This window comes from Eptesicus fuscus, chromosome 13 (assembly GCF_027574615.1).
Source record: "Eptesicus fuscus isolate TK198812 chromosome 13, DD_ASM_mEF_20220401, whole genome shotgun sequence".
Classification (NCBI taxonomy): domain Eukaryota; kingdom Metazoa; phylum Chordata; class Mammalia; order Chiroptera; family Vespertilionidae; genus Eptesicus; species Eptesicus fuscus.
Window position 1 is genome coordinate 67,915,972 of NC_072485.1, and position 14,502 is coordinate 67,930,473.

At 40.6% G+C, this 14,502-nt stretch overlaps 1 protein-coding gene across 5 annotated transcripts in view; it reads left to right on the plus strand.

Annotated features, from left to right (window-relative positions):
- Positions 1 to 8,280: 8,280 nt before the first annotated feature.
- AMBRA1 (autophagy and beclin 1 regulator 1) overlaps positions 8,281 to 14,502 on the plus strand; it is a 171,461-nt gene continuing 165,239 nt past the window's right edge. For all 5 annotated transcript variants that reach the window (XM_054724711.1, XM_054724713.1, XM_054724712.1 and 2 more), the window contains exon 1: positions 8,281 to 8,454. The gene's annotated coding sequence lies outside the window, so the exon portion shown is untranslated. The remainder of the gene's footprint in view (positions 8,455 to 14,502) is intronic.

Genomic DNA, 14,502 nt, shown 5'->3' on the forward strand with positions numbered 1-14,502 from the left:
ATGACAGAGAAATTTGGAAATAAATTGAGGGTGACTCATCCTCAAGATTAAAAACAATTATGGTTTATTATCTGCTGTTTATTTCTACTCCAAATTTTATTTTCCATCATCATCCTACTCTTTAAAGAGTAAAAGAGTAGGTTCAAAAAAAAAAAAGTGCATTTGGCAGAAGGTTGAGCTTAATATGTACAATGAAGTCATTGAGATGGGAGTACAACAAAGAGGTGACTGTAAACTTCAGCTCTACTTATTGTGCAACAGAGGTGCCCTATTATATATTTTTTCTTTGTAAAGTTTAACCTGCGAACCATGCTTGCTTCGTCTCCTTCATAAGGCAATATTTTTTAAAAATATTGATTTTAATTTTTATATTTTATTGATTTTTTGCAGAGAGGAAGGGAGAGGGATAGAGAGTTAGAAACATCAATGAGAGGGAAACATCGATCAGCTGCCTCCTGCACAACCCCACTGGGGATGTGCCCGCAACCAAGGTACATGCCCTTGACTGGAATGGAACCTGGGACCCTTCAGTCCGCAGGCCAATGCTCTATCCACTGAGCCAAACTGGTCAGGGCAAGGCAATATTTTAATATTCATAGTCTTTCCAAGTTTCCTGAGATGGATGTATTTCCCTATAAAGTTTTGGTTCTATTACCGGTATTGCATGAGGAAAGCGTTACTGCCACCCATGTATCATGAGTGGCAAGGTGGAGTGTGTCTTGGAAAGGGCCTAGCATTTTAGCTTTAAAAAATGACATTAAAGAAAAATTGGAGTTTTCACAACTCACTAGATGGTGACATGAAGTCTGAGTGGGAAAGACAGTTTTGGAGAAATTTCAAAAGCAATTTCAAGTCTGACTTACATACCAAAGATCATTTCTAAGTGCTGAACTGACTGAACATTGGCTGGCAGTGTTTTTCCCTGGGAGCATTTTATTTCCCAATAATTCTACTGAGTAACTGTTCAAATATATTCCTTTAATCTCCTTTCAACCTGGATTTTTACAAGCCAGGATTTTTTTTTTTTTTCAGTTCATAGTTAAATTACCCTCAAAATGATCTGGGGAAGGGATCAGGGTCTGTACTTAAAAACTGCCAAGAGTTTTCTCATAGTGGCTTTTTATAAGTGCCTGCAAGGTCTCCTCTAGAGGCCCTTATTGTGGATTTATAGTGTCTTCCTGGTACAATTTTGGGAAGGAGTCCAGGATTTTGCCTCTCTTACATAAGCCTCATCTTCCCATAGGTGACCATATGGCCAGCATAGGAGTTTTCCAGATTTGGTCTTGGATATTTCAAGACAGCAAAGTCCAAAGATATATTAAAGGAAAACTACAATATTGGGTCATCACTGGTTTACTAATTCCAAATTATACAAAAGAGGGACCATAAACATATTCCTAGTTTAAAATGAACTGAACAGAGCCCTAGCCGGTTTGGCTCAGTGGATAGAGTGTTGGCCTGCAGACTGAAGGGTCCCAGGTTCCATTCCAGTCAAGGGCACATGCCTGAGTTGTGGGCTCGACCCCCAGTAGGGGGCGTGTAGGAGGCAGATCAATGATTCTCACCATTGATGTTTCTATCTCTCTCTCCCCTTCCTCTCTGAAATCAATAAAAGTATATTTTTTAAAAGATGAACTGAAAAAAAAAAAAAGATGAACTGAGCCCTGGCTGGTTTGGCTCAGTGGATAGAGCATCGGCCTTCAGACTCAAGGGTCCCAGGTTCGATTCTGGTTGGGGGCATGTGCCTTGGTTTCGGGCACGTCCCCAGTGGGGGGGTATGCAGGAGGCAGCTGATTGATGTTTCTCTCTCATCACTGTTTCTAACTCTTTCTCCCTTTCCCTCTCTGTAAAAAATCAATAAAATATATTTAAGAAAATAAAATAAAAGATGAACTGAACAAAAAATAGGGAAAAAATAAAAGAAAAGCCCTAGCCAGTATGACTCAGTTGTTGGAGCATTGACCCAATCACCAAAGGGTTGTAGGTTCAACTCCCATTCAAGGGCACATGACTGGGTTGTGGGCTCGAGCCCCAGTGGGGGGTATGCAGGAGGCAGCAGATCATGATTCTCTTCATTGATGTTTCTATGTCTCTCCCCTTTCCCTTCCTCTTTGAAATCAATAAAAAATATATTTTAAAAAATATCCTCAGGTGAGGATTAACAATAAAATGAATTGAACAGGAGGGAGCTCTTTTCCTGAACCTTGAACTGTAAGAGCCGTTAGCAAGTTAATCTAATTTGGAGACAAAAAAACAAGACAATTTTAATGGGGTCATATAGTGAAAACTTTTAGGTGGGGAGGATAAATAGATAATAGACATGCTACCATTGTTGTTTTGTTTTGTTTTGTTTTGTTTTGTGAGATGCTACTGTTGTAACCATGCCTGAAGCAAACTGAAAACAGCTCAAGGACTGAGTTTAGCAATCACTTTCTCTGGCAGTGGAAGGGAATTTAGGAGGAAGACAAGAAAATAAATCAGGAGTCTTAACCATTTGTATGCACATGTTCTCAGAGCCCAGGGCACATGCTCTCTAGATCCCTTCCAGATCTTATGAAATTGGGGGTATAAGAGATCATGGACTCAGAATTTAGTAAGACTTTGTTGATTGTGAAAATGGACACGAAGGAAGAAAGGTAAAATACTAAGTGAAGGCTGGGGACACCTCGGTTTCTTACCACATACAATTCACTTCAGGGGCTTTCTTTTTCTTTTTTTAATCCTATATAATAAAGAGCTAATATGCTAATTATACGGAACAGCAGAACGACCATCCGGATGACTGTCCGGATGAAGCCGGGCTGCGAGGGCCAGCCAAACCAGCTGGGGCTGCGAGTCCTGTGCACGAATTTCATGCATTGGGCCTCTAGTAAGACTATAATCTAAAATCCCCTTTGTAATTATCAAATATGAGAGATGAGACCTCTGGGTACTAAGCCAGGAGCAAAGAAAGTAGACCTTGAGTCCTAGCTGGTTTGGCTCAGTGGATAGAGCATCATCCTGCAAACTGAAGGGTCCTGGGTTCAACTCCAGTCAGGGCACATGCCTGGGTTGCAGACTCGATCCCCAGTAGGGGGTGTGCAGGAGGCAGCTGATCAATGATTCTCATCATTGATGTTTCTATATCTCTCTTCCTCTCTGAAATAAAAAAATATATATTAAAAAAATAAAGTAGACCTTAAAATCACTCTAAATTTGAAAAATCTGTTTGAAAGGAATCTCCTTATTTGCCCAGCAAAACATTAAGCATCTATCATTCTGTTGAGACTTTTATTTCTCTACCCCTTACATATACAGCTGTCTTCATGGGAGGGCTGATTTCTTGTCATTCTTGAGTATTAAAATGTTCCACCACTGGAAATATATCCAATGTAAATAATTCCAAAGAAGGAACAGCCTCTCTCCTCTTTATCATCCAGCCCAAAGTGCAACATTATCCCATAGTACTGTGAGACAGGCTACAAAAGAAAAACAAAAAATCTATCTATCTATATATATATATATATATATATATATATATATATATATATGGCTAATATGCAAAGTGTCCCATGGGGAGTTCAACCAGGAGACCGGGAGTTTGATTGCTCACTATGACATGCGCTGACCATCAGGGGATGGCGCAGAACAATGGTGGGCAACCAGCTGTGGCAGCGGGGTGCTGAGGGAGCGAGGGAAGGAGGAGGTCGGGAACTGTGTGGTGGTGGCATGTGGGTGGCAAGGGAAGGAGGAGTGGGGAGGTGGGGAACCTGATCAGCCCTGATCGCAGACCAGGCCTAGGGACCCTACCCGTGCATGAATTTCGTGCACCGGGCCTCTAGTACAAAAACAAACTAAAAGAATAGAATTGCAACTGCAAAACCTACAACTAGCTCAGCATTTTGGCTGCTTGAGGCCTAACTCTTATTCTAGACTTCCTAATAAGAGGACTCCTGGTACTGCTATATTTATCTCATCTTAGATTCAGGACTAATTTGTTACTCAGAGCCGAAAGCCAAGATAAAGATCAATCTCCTCCCTTTTTCTCCTTTCCCCGACTGTCACCTATCTTACCTTCAAGGGGGTGGCTCCGGTAGAAGAATCCTATCAGAATACAATAATCAACAAGGGAGGTAATGAATTACTGAGTTTTAAACCCAATATGTAGGCATGGGTGGTGCATCCCTGGATGATCTTTACTTCTGCCCACCGAGTTTCCTTTTTTAGGTCTTCCTTCCTCCCTGTAGGTGTGAGGGTTTCAATTGATCTCTTATGATCTACTCTTCTGTCCAAATAGATTTCTCCATAAAAACAAACAGTAGTGTACTATCACCCTGAAGCTTAAAGCCATATTTGAAAAGAAACAGTTCTCTAAAGCAATTTATTTGTAGAGCTGCAACTCTGCCGGAAGAATAAGCCATCTTTTTTTTTTTTTTTTTTTATGGTTTCACAGGGCAGTCTAGCCTCAGCTGCTCCAGCATCTCCATTTTCAGATAATTATTTTAGATTTGTATTTGCATTACCTTCAATTGTTTTCCCAAAGTAAAAATCTCCAGCTTTTGAAAAACTGAAAACTCTCCCTCTCCCTTCCTCTCTGAAGTCAGTGATAATATATTTTAAAAACTTTTAGCTTTTCTCACTGAAATCGAGTTTTCAAAATAATTTTGTTATTTGGGTCCATTTTGAGTGAGGGCTATTGTTCTAGACACTACTGTATGCATTCTAAAGCATGTATTGTAGAAATAGAAACTCAACCCCGGATGACAGCAAAGGAAAGTCTATTTGCCCACTCCTCATCTAGCAATAAGAGACTTCCTATTTAGTTGTCACCTCGTATCCATTTGCCCCTGACTTTTGGTGGCTACATAGCTATTGTAGAGTAGACTCTTTGCCAGTTAGGTGTGGCTATGTGACAAATCTGGCCAGTGGGATGAATATAAGTGGAAATGTCCTGTGCTATTTTCAAGATGTGTCCTTAGGGCTAGGAGACATGCCTTTCCTCTTTCAGCTTCCTGCTGATTGGAATGTCGATATGATTGGCTAGAACTTGAGCAGCTGTCTTGGACTTGATATGAAAGCCACTTATTAAAGTTGTCAAAGCAACAAGATAGAAGCCTGGTTCCTGATACTGAACAGCCACACCTTACCCTGGGCTGTACATCTCTGGATTTCTTTTATATGACAGAGAAATGAACCTCTGCCATGCCTCCTTACTCTTTCTGTTTATGTACAATAGGTCGTGATAAAAAATAGTAACGTTATAACTGCCTCTTTCCAAAAGTAGCAATACCTATTACACAGAAAATGTTTGGAAGCAACATAATATTCAATAATGGGGAGCATGGTCAGTGTATCCTGTCAATGGAATAGTGTGCAATTGTTAAAAATAACAACTATAGCCTTAGCCAGTTTGGCTCAGTGGATAGAGCATTGGCCTGTGGACTAAAGGCACCCAGATTTGATTCTGGTCTAGGGCACATACCCAGATTGCGGGCCCAATCCCCAACGTGGGGCGAGCAGGAGGCAGTCAATCAATGATTCTCTCTCATCATTGATATTTCTATCTCTCCCTCTCCCCTCCTCTCTGAAATCAATAAAAATATATTAAAAAACAATAACAACTATTAAAGAGCTTTAATAGTGTTAACATAAAAAAACCATTGAAACTTGTAAATAATTTTTGTGTGTTTATTTGAGCCAAACTGTTGACATATGCCGGGAAGCAGAACCTCAAGGAATTGAGATAATGCTCCAGAGAATGGCGGGTTACATCTGTATTTATACATTGCAATCAAAGGAAGGGATGTAGGTGGGTTACATGAAATCCATTGGTGATAGATTAGAGAGGTGGGAGAAAACAAAGCTGGAAAACCCCTGGGATTGTATAAAAAGTAAAATGATGGCCCTAACTGGTTTGGCTCAGTGGATAGAGCGTGGGCCTGCGGACTCAAGGGTCCCAGGTTCGATTCTGGTCAAGGGCCATGTACCTTGGTTGCTGGTACATCCCCAGTAGGGGGTGTGCAGGAAGCAGCTGATGGATGTTTCTCTCTCATTGATGTTTCTAACTCTCTATCCCTCTCCCTTCCTCTCTGTAAAAAATCAATAAGATATATTTTTTTAAAAAGTAAAATGATGGACACATACTTAGGTGGGTGCAGGAACAGTTAACATGATAATGAAGGAATTTGTGGTATCTGTCCTGGCGCCCAGCACTTTAGGTTGTGCCCCAGGGGGTCCAGAAAAAGAAAAGTTACAAGTTACAGAGACACTTCAAGGGCATGTTATCATAGATGCAAAAAGACAGATAGGCTCAGTTAAGGTAAAGGTTGACCTAGTCAGGGAAGATACCGGCCTAGGATGTAACTGCCCACCATAACTGCTTTTAGTTAAAATTTAATTTTAAAAAAATTTAATTTTAGACCATCCTTTTTGGTGACTTTAGGTCTCTGAGTTTGCAAGACTGCCACGCAGGCCTCCCCTGAGCTTGTCAGGTTAGCATGTGGTCCCTTTCGTCCACAATAGGGAAATGATACAATGCAAAACTATTGTATTTCTGCTTAAACTTTAAAAATTATGTAGGCTATTTCCAAGGATTACAAGAAAACATGAACAAATTAAAAATGTGTTTTGGAAGCAGATGATTAAATTCTTTTTTAAAGACTTTTATAAATGTTGCCACAATGTTTACTCATTTAAAAAATATTTTTTTATTGATTTCAGCGAGGATGGGAGAGGGAGAGAGATAGAAACATCATTGATGAGAGAGAATCATTGATCAGCTGCCTCCTGCCCGCCCCACACACTGGGAAGTGAGCCTGAAACCCTGGCATGTGCCCTGATCTCGGAATACAACTGGGTTCATAGGTCAACCTCAACTACTGAGCTACACCAGTTGGGCTAATGTTTACTCATTTTAAAAGTCCCCTAAAACAGTGGTAGACAACAAAAGCCCAGTGATTTGTCCTCATGGATGCTGGTCTCATCCTGCATTATATGTATGAGTTGTCCCTTAAACATTTTGAGGAACCTAAAGGAGGAGACTTTAAAAATAACTATAGGCCCGCTTTCCCTCAGAGAGCCTGCCCGAATCTTTCCCTTCCCTCTACTTCTTCCCCCAGGCATGGTATTTTGGCCTTTCTTTCTCCTAAGCTTCAAGGGCCTTTCTTTTGCTTCTGTAACTTTTTTCTTGAGCCTTTGCAGCCCAGCTGGCTCACTTCTACGACCTCTGTAACTTTCTAAATCAACTTTATTATAACTTGAAAAAATAAAACACCAATAAATTATAAATAAAGCTAATGTTGTAATGTCTTTCATTTTGATTTGATTATAAACTCTCTAAGGGTTGGGACTATCTTTTTAAAAAAATCTTGTTTTCTTATAATACCTTTACTGTCCAAGTCTCCTTCCTCCTTAGGGGGAGGTGGGATAAACTGTATTATTGCTAGTCAGATGTTATACTGATCTGACTATGCGATATCTTGAATTGTACTTAGAATGTACTTACTCCATATTTGTGATGAGCATATTAGTTTGTTTACTAAGAGACCAGAAAGAGGCTTTTATTGTGAGGATGAAAATATCAACACATTTTGTCAGATTCTGAACCCAGAGACTTTTGATTATTACGTGAGAAGCATACCTGTGGTTCTAGGCTGTTGGAAGAAAATAAAAGAGAAAAGCAGTACGTGTTTTTTTTTTTTTTTTTTTTTCTGCCTTAAGGACAGACACAACCCTGACTTTTCCCAGTTTCTCTTTGCTATGCTTATGGGAGCTAAATTGAAGTTTTAATACACTTTCATTTTGTTCCTTAGTCTGGATTCTCTTTCATTTTCTCTCTGTGCCTTTGTCAGATGTATATGTATATGTATAGATATCTAGATCTATCTATACAATCTTTATCTTTCATTCACCTCACTGTCCCTTGAGAAAACTGTCAAATTTGCTCAACTGGGATAGTGTTTTGAGTCCAAAAGATCGTCGCTGAACTATAATTAAAACAAGTGTTATTGTGCTATGACTTGATCTTCAACACTCTTAAGAAAAACTCCTGTTCTCTAAACAACTTAGCCGGCAACGGACACAGAAAATGGCAGAAATACAGGTTTCTTTACTCCATGGCTTACGATCGATCTGGGTTTGTTTATTTGTGCCTTGGACAGGAGCCGGACTTTGAACTGGAGCGGAGATGTTTTTCGGCGCTCGACTGCAGTGCCTTGAACGATTGCTCGGGCGCTCCTCCTTTGATGTCTGGGACGTTCGTGCATTCGGTAATCTTTTGCGCCGTCTTCTCGCTTGATGTCTCCTGAGCGGCGGTAGTGCCGGGTCGAAGGCTGACTGTTTCTCGCGGCCCTGCGCTCAAGCTGCTTTCTCCTGCTGGTCGGTAGAGCGGACCCTTGCTGCCTTCCTGCCTCTTCTTCCTCCTTGTGGCTCTGTCCACCCGCTGGACTGCAAACCAAGCCCCCGCCCGCCTCGCAGGTAGGCCCGGGAGGAGCCTGGGAGGCCCGGCCCGGCATCCTTCCGCCGTCGGGTTGGGAAGACCTTGGCGCCGGCGGGTGGGCGGGCGGGTCGGCTGCGGAGACGCGGCCAGAGGAGGAGCTACCCGGCTGCGTTCGGGGGCGCGGTCCGAGAGGCGGCCGGGAACTGAGGGAGAAGCCGGAAGGAGGGAGAGATGCTGAGGCTGCCCGGTGTGGTTCGGTAGGGAGGGGATGTTGGGTCGAGGGCGGGTATTGGCACCCCCAGTGGAGGGGGAAATCGCTTTCCAGGAACGGATAGAGCTTTGCGCGCTTTGATCCTCCTCCCCCGCCCCCCCCCCCCCCCGCAACACTCCCTTGTCGTGACTCAGTTGCACTGGGGACCCCCTTAGTGAGATTGGCCTTTGAAGGGACCCTGAGTAGGTGTAGGAAATGGAACTCGGTCCTCTGGCTTCTCTGAGCGAAGTGTCATGTTCTTGCCTTTTTTGGTTAGGGAAACTGAGGCGGAGGTCTGGGATGTGACGCCCCAAATCCCGGACAGATCTTTAAATGCGATTTGTTGTTTACCTGTGGTTCCTCCTTCCTAGGACTATAGACTTGTCACTGGAGACTTCAAAAGTAAAGGGACCATGCTATCTTTTGTCTAGTTTTGCTTTTCAAAGTCTGCATTATTTTCACGAGCGTAGCAATGACCATTTCTGTTTAATAGAAAATTTTGTTTGCTGTCCAGTTTGCTTTTTTTTCCCTTTTCAATTTTTTTAAAATTAATACTTATTTCTCCTTTCTCAGTGTAAGTCTTTCAGCTGTCGTGGTGAAGATGCTAATGTCTAACCGGATGGTCAAGATTTTGAAGTCAGATATTTTTCCTGAGAGTTTGCTTTCTAGGAAGAATCCAAAGGAAACCCCAGGATTCTTATTCAGACAGTTTTGTCATTTTTTGAGTAGTGGTTTAGTTACTGCATACTAGAGTTATAAAAGTTGTATGTAGGACTCATTCAAATATTGAGATATTTAAATTGAAAGTTAATATCCTGGGAACTCCTATGTTTTCCTTTTGTCTCCCGACTTGAAAACTTTGGGGACTAAGTGTTCTTACTCATTTTATTTTCATTGGATTCAGTGTCATGATTCTGATTTGTGTGATTTCTTTGCTGGGAAAAAAAATAATCAGTGGAGAGGTCATTCTAGGTTGAATAAGTATTTCCATAGGTGTAGAATCAATAGGAGAATGGTTTTTAAGGGAGAACAGACTAAATTCCGAGTACATGGATGGAAACTATACAAGTCTATGTTCCTTTATCAACATAGAATTCTCACATGTGTTTCGGAAAGATTTTTGTTCCTCTAATTTGTGTGTGTGTGTTTGGTGAGGTCAGTAAGATTTAAATGAAGGGCCCTTGACTATGAGTGATGTTCTAGTTACCAGGACTTCAGTGCTCCTAGAAAAGGGGTTAAGGAAGAGCCACCACATAATCTTTATGGAGAATCTAGATTGGGAAGTTAGGCTTAGAATGTGTGTTCTCTGAAAAAGATTTTATGGTGGAAGAGAATTGACATCAGAGGAAAGAATTTAGAGAAGGGACACTGTCCATTGGGGAGTAATAGGTTCTGTGTCAAATTTAGAGTTAGTGTATTATCTCACGGGCTCCTAATGTATATTGAGTAATAAATGTAGTTTACTATGAGTGTCACAAAGAAATGTTAGGAACATTTTGTTATTGTTTTTAAATATATTTTTATTGGTTTCAGAGAGAAAGGGAGGAGAGAGAGAGATAGAAACATCAATGATGAGAGAGAATCACGGATGGGCTGCCTCCTGCACACACACTCCCTACTAGGGATTGAGCCCCCCAACCTGGGCATGTTCCTTGACCAGGAATTAAACTTACCTCCTGGTTTATAGGTCTGTGCTCAACCCACCGAGCCACACTGGCCGGGCATTTTGTTATGTTTTCATAGGAAGGAATTAGCAAAGGTTTAAGTTGAAGAGGACAAGAAATTTGGTTATGATAGGGAGGTTTCCAGGTTATAGCTTATCAGCTTCTCCCCTGCTTTATGATAGAAATTCATTCAATTTTTACTTTTCTTGGTGAAATCGTGTTTTGTTCTGTCAGTGTCAGATCACCCTCTCTTGTGGCATTTCCTTTTAGAAATTTACAGGCTCGGAATGTGATTAAATTATTCTACCTTCTCTTTTTTTTTTAAAAAAATATATATTTTTATTGATTTCAGAGAGGAAGGGAGAGGCAGAGAGAGACAAAAACATCAATGATGAGAGAGAATCATCTATCAGCTGCCTCCTGCATGCCCCACACTGGGGATTGAGCCCGCAACCCAGGCATGTGCCTTTGACCGGAATGCAACCTGGGACCCTTCAGTCCACAGGCCAATGCTCTATCCACTGAGCCAAACCAGCTAGGGCTACCTTACTCTTTTAATAAGAAAGTTCTTGGGGATTTGGAAAGATGTGAACTTCTTTGAATGTCTTCTACTGGTAGAACTTGCCGTGGAAGGAGTTATGTATATCACTTGAAAACAAGTGCTTATTTTTATAATTTAGCTTTGTACAGTATATTTTCAAAGTATTTTCAACATGTGTTAGGAAACTTATGAAACATTTTGATCATGCTCCTTTAAGCTACATATTATACTGAATCCATACATTATGGTCTTCAAGGATCTTCATGAATGTTTGCAGTTTATGTTGACAATTTATCTCACCCTTAAAGGAATTGGAGAAAAGCTTTCATTAGCATACTTAGGTATTTATTTATTTATGTTCCTTTAATTGATGAGGTAGAGAGAGAGAGAGAGAGAGGAAGAAACCAATATGGATGTGAGAGAGAAACATGGATTGGTTGCCTCCTGCATGTGCCCCCACTGGGGATTGAACCTGCAACCTGGGCATGTTTCCTGACCAGGAATCAAACCTACCACACCTCTGTCCATGGGACAATGCTCCAACCAATTGAACCACACTGGCCAGGGCTTAGGTCTTTTTTTGTTGTTGTTAATCCTTATCTGAGGGTATTTTCCCATTGATTTTTAGAGAGAATGGAAGGGAGAGGGAAAGACAAGAGAGAAACATCCATGTGAGTGAGACACATCGATTGGTTGCCTCCTGCATGCACTCCGACCAGGGTCAGGGAACCTGAAGCCAAGGTATGTGCCCTTGACTGGAATCGAACCTGGGACCCTTCAGTCTACAGGCTGATGCTCTATCCACTGAGCAAAACCGGCTAGGGCAGGGTTTTTTTTTTTTTTTTTTTTAAAGATAAGCCTTGATAGAGTTATTTTGGAATGGAATGCAAATCTTTTTTACCTAGTGGTTTGGTTTACCAAAAAAAAAAAAAAAAGAGAGAGAGAAAAGAAACCCTTAAGTTCCTTTAATCATAGTCATTCTTGTTTCTTTCTCCAATTGTTCCTCATAAACTCAGAGAGAACTTTCTGTTTCTTGTCATAATTTCTGTTTATACAGAAGTACTATGGTACAACCTGTCCTATTGGTGGTGGTGTGTATTTGTATTTTAAAACCCCCTTCCCTTTCCCCCTAAGTTAATTAGATCTATTTTTTTCTTTTCCCAAAACTACAATTAGTTACTGATAGATAAAAATTTTGTGAACAGTTTTTGTCAGAATGTATTCATGTGCCCAGTAGTCTGTGGCAGTCTGCCAAAGTGATGTGGTAAGAAAAAAAAAAAACAGATTAAGGAAATCAGAAGACCAGGGTTTAAGTCCCATGCTTACTAGCTTACTAGCTGAGAAATCTACAAATTATTTAAGGAGGAAGGTTACTGTCCTTTATTGAGCATTTACTATGTCATGTTCTTTACATGTCTTTAACCTCATTTAATACTCATAATAGTCCCTTAAGGTATATTTTATTTTCCCCATGGATACTGAACTCAGAGAGACTAAATAATTTGACCAAGATCACACAGCAAGTGTATAGCAGAGCTGGAATTCAAATCCAAGGCTTTGAAGGCTTTTATGAGTCTTTAATTTGCACTCGGATGTCGAGTGTGACTCGACACGGTTAGCATCGGTAGCAGGAATCGAGAAAAAGCAAGCGAGTGCAAAGGGTTAAATACAGGATGGGGGAAGATAATACTTCTACCATAATACTTCTGTTGAAAAAGTACATGAAACTGGTTTGAAAAGATAAAGTGCTCTTCAAATGTTAACTTCTATGCTATCTTACAGCAACAATGAACAGATGTCATGTAGGTTCTTGGACAACTTGTTTCTTTCAAAGCAGCATTGTGCTAGACAGTTAAGGAGGATAGAGGTGATAAACATTGAACCAGCATTGAAGGAGCTTACTGATGTGGAAAGGAGTAAGTGCTTAGAAGTGCTAGTAAAAGGTGAGTTTTAGGTGCTGCCTGTTTAGATGGAGGGACACCAAGCATATTTACTCTCTCCTACTTAGTTCTGGCTTGTGTGTCTGTAGATTAGTATAGTATCTTTTTCAACTTGTTCTCTGTCTCTTCCTTTGCTCTCACCTCACTTTTCTACCTAAACTTTTTCCTTTCCTCATTTTGTTTTTTTTTAAATCCTCACCCTAGGATATGTTTTATTGATTTTAGAGAAAGAGGAGGGGTGGAAGAGAGGAGACAGAAACATAGATTGGTTGCATTTCATACCTTATGGTGCCCTGATGTACCACTCCCGGACCTAGGTATGTGCTCTGACCAGGAATGAACCCTGCAACCTTTTTGGTGTACGGGATGACACTCCCACCAACTCAGCCACCTGGCTGGGGCTTCACTGAATATTTTCTTGTACTGTGTTTATTCCCGAGGTATGAAATATGCGTATCAGACCTTTGGAACTCTTTTTTGATTGTGACTATTTCAACCCTTACCATTTCAGACTTTGTGTTCATCTCGAATTTATTGAATGCTCATTAGATGTTGGAATACAAGAGTAGACATGATGGTTCTTGCTCTTGTGGAGTTTATTCCACTGGGGAGCAGAGTTGACCAGGTATCTGATAAAAGTTGAAATTTAGGCTGTGTTTTGAAGGAAACAATCCAGGGCTGACAGAGAGAGATGAAAGAGTAAGGAGGGCACTGGGTGTTCACGGGGATTGGAGTTGTCAGTTATGGCATCCTTAATCCCTTGAAAAATTTGCAATTACAACATCCCATGATTCGTTAAATTATGGTTCCCTTGCTGCCATAGAAGTCTTCATTTAAGATTGCTACATGCAATATTTGTCTGTTACTTAATATATGATGACACTGGATTTGCCCTGGTAAAGGATAACTATGGCTTATAAATATCTAACATGCTTGATTAATGAGTTTAATATTTTAATTCTTATATGATCTGCCTTTAATTAGTTCTCATTATTTTCCCCCAAATAACTATCTTTTGGAAGTGGAGTTCATGAATTTGAACACTAGATACATGTATACCTTCAGGTGTATTTGTAGCAGGGAATAAGCTGAAGTGCCTATAATAAGGGGAACGATTTAGGAGGATTGTCTAGAAATTGAGAGAGGGAAAATGTAGGCATCTGCTGAGTGTGTATATAATAATATTTATAATCTTGTTTGGTGTCTTCCAAGAAGTAAAAGTATATTGCAGCCCTAGCTGGTTTGGCTCAGTGGATAGAGTGTTGGCCTGTGGACTGAAGGGTCCCGGGTTTGATTCCAGTCAGGGGCACATGCCTGGGTTGTAGGCTCAATCCCCAGTAGGGGGCGTGCAGGAGGCAGCCAATCAATGATTCTCTTTAATCATTGATGTTTCTATCTCTCTCTCTCCCTCTACCTTCTTCTCTGAAATCAATAAAAACATATATTTTTTAAAAAGTATTTTGCAAACATTTGTTTTGCTGCTACTTAATGGAATCTTTCTTTTTGTGTTTAAAAGGTACCTCTTTATTTTATTTTTTTACAAAGATTTTAACGTTTTATTATTATTTTAAAATAGGTTTTTATTGAAGTAAGAGAGAGATTGAGAAAGAAACATCCATGTGAATCAATTGGCACTTCCAGCATGAATTCCATAGGGGATCAAGCCAGCAACCTGGGTATGTGCCCGGACC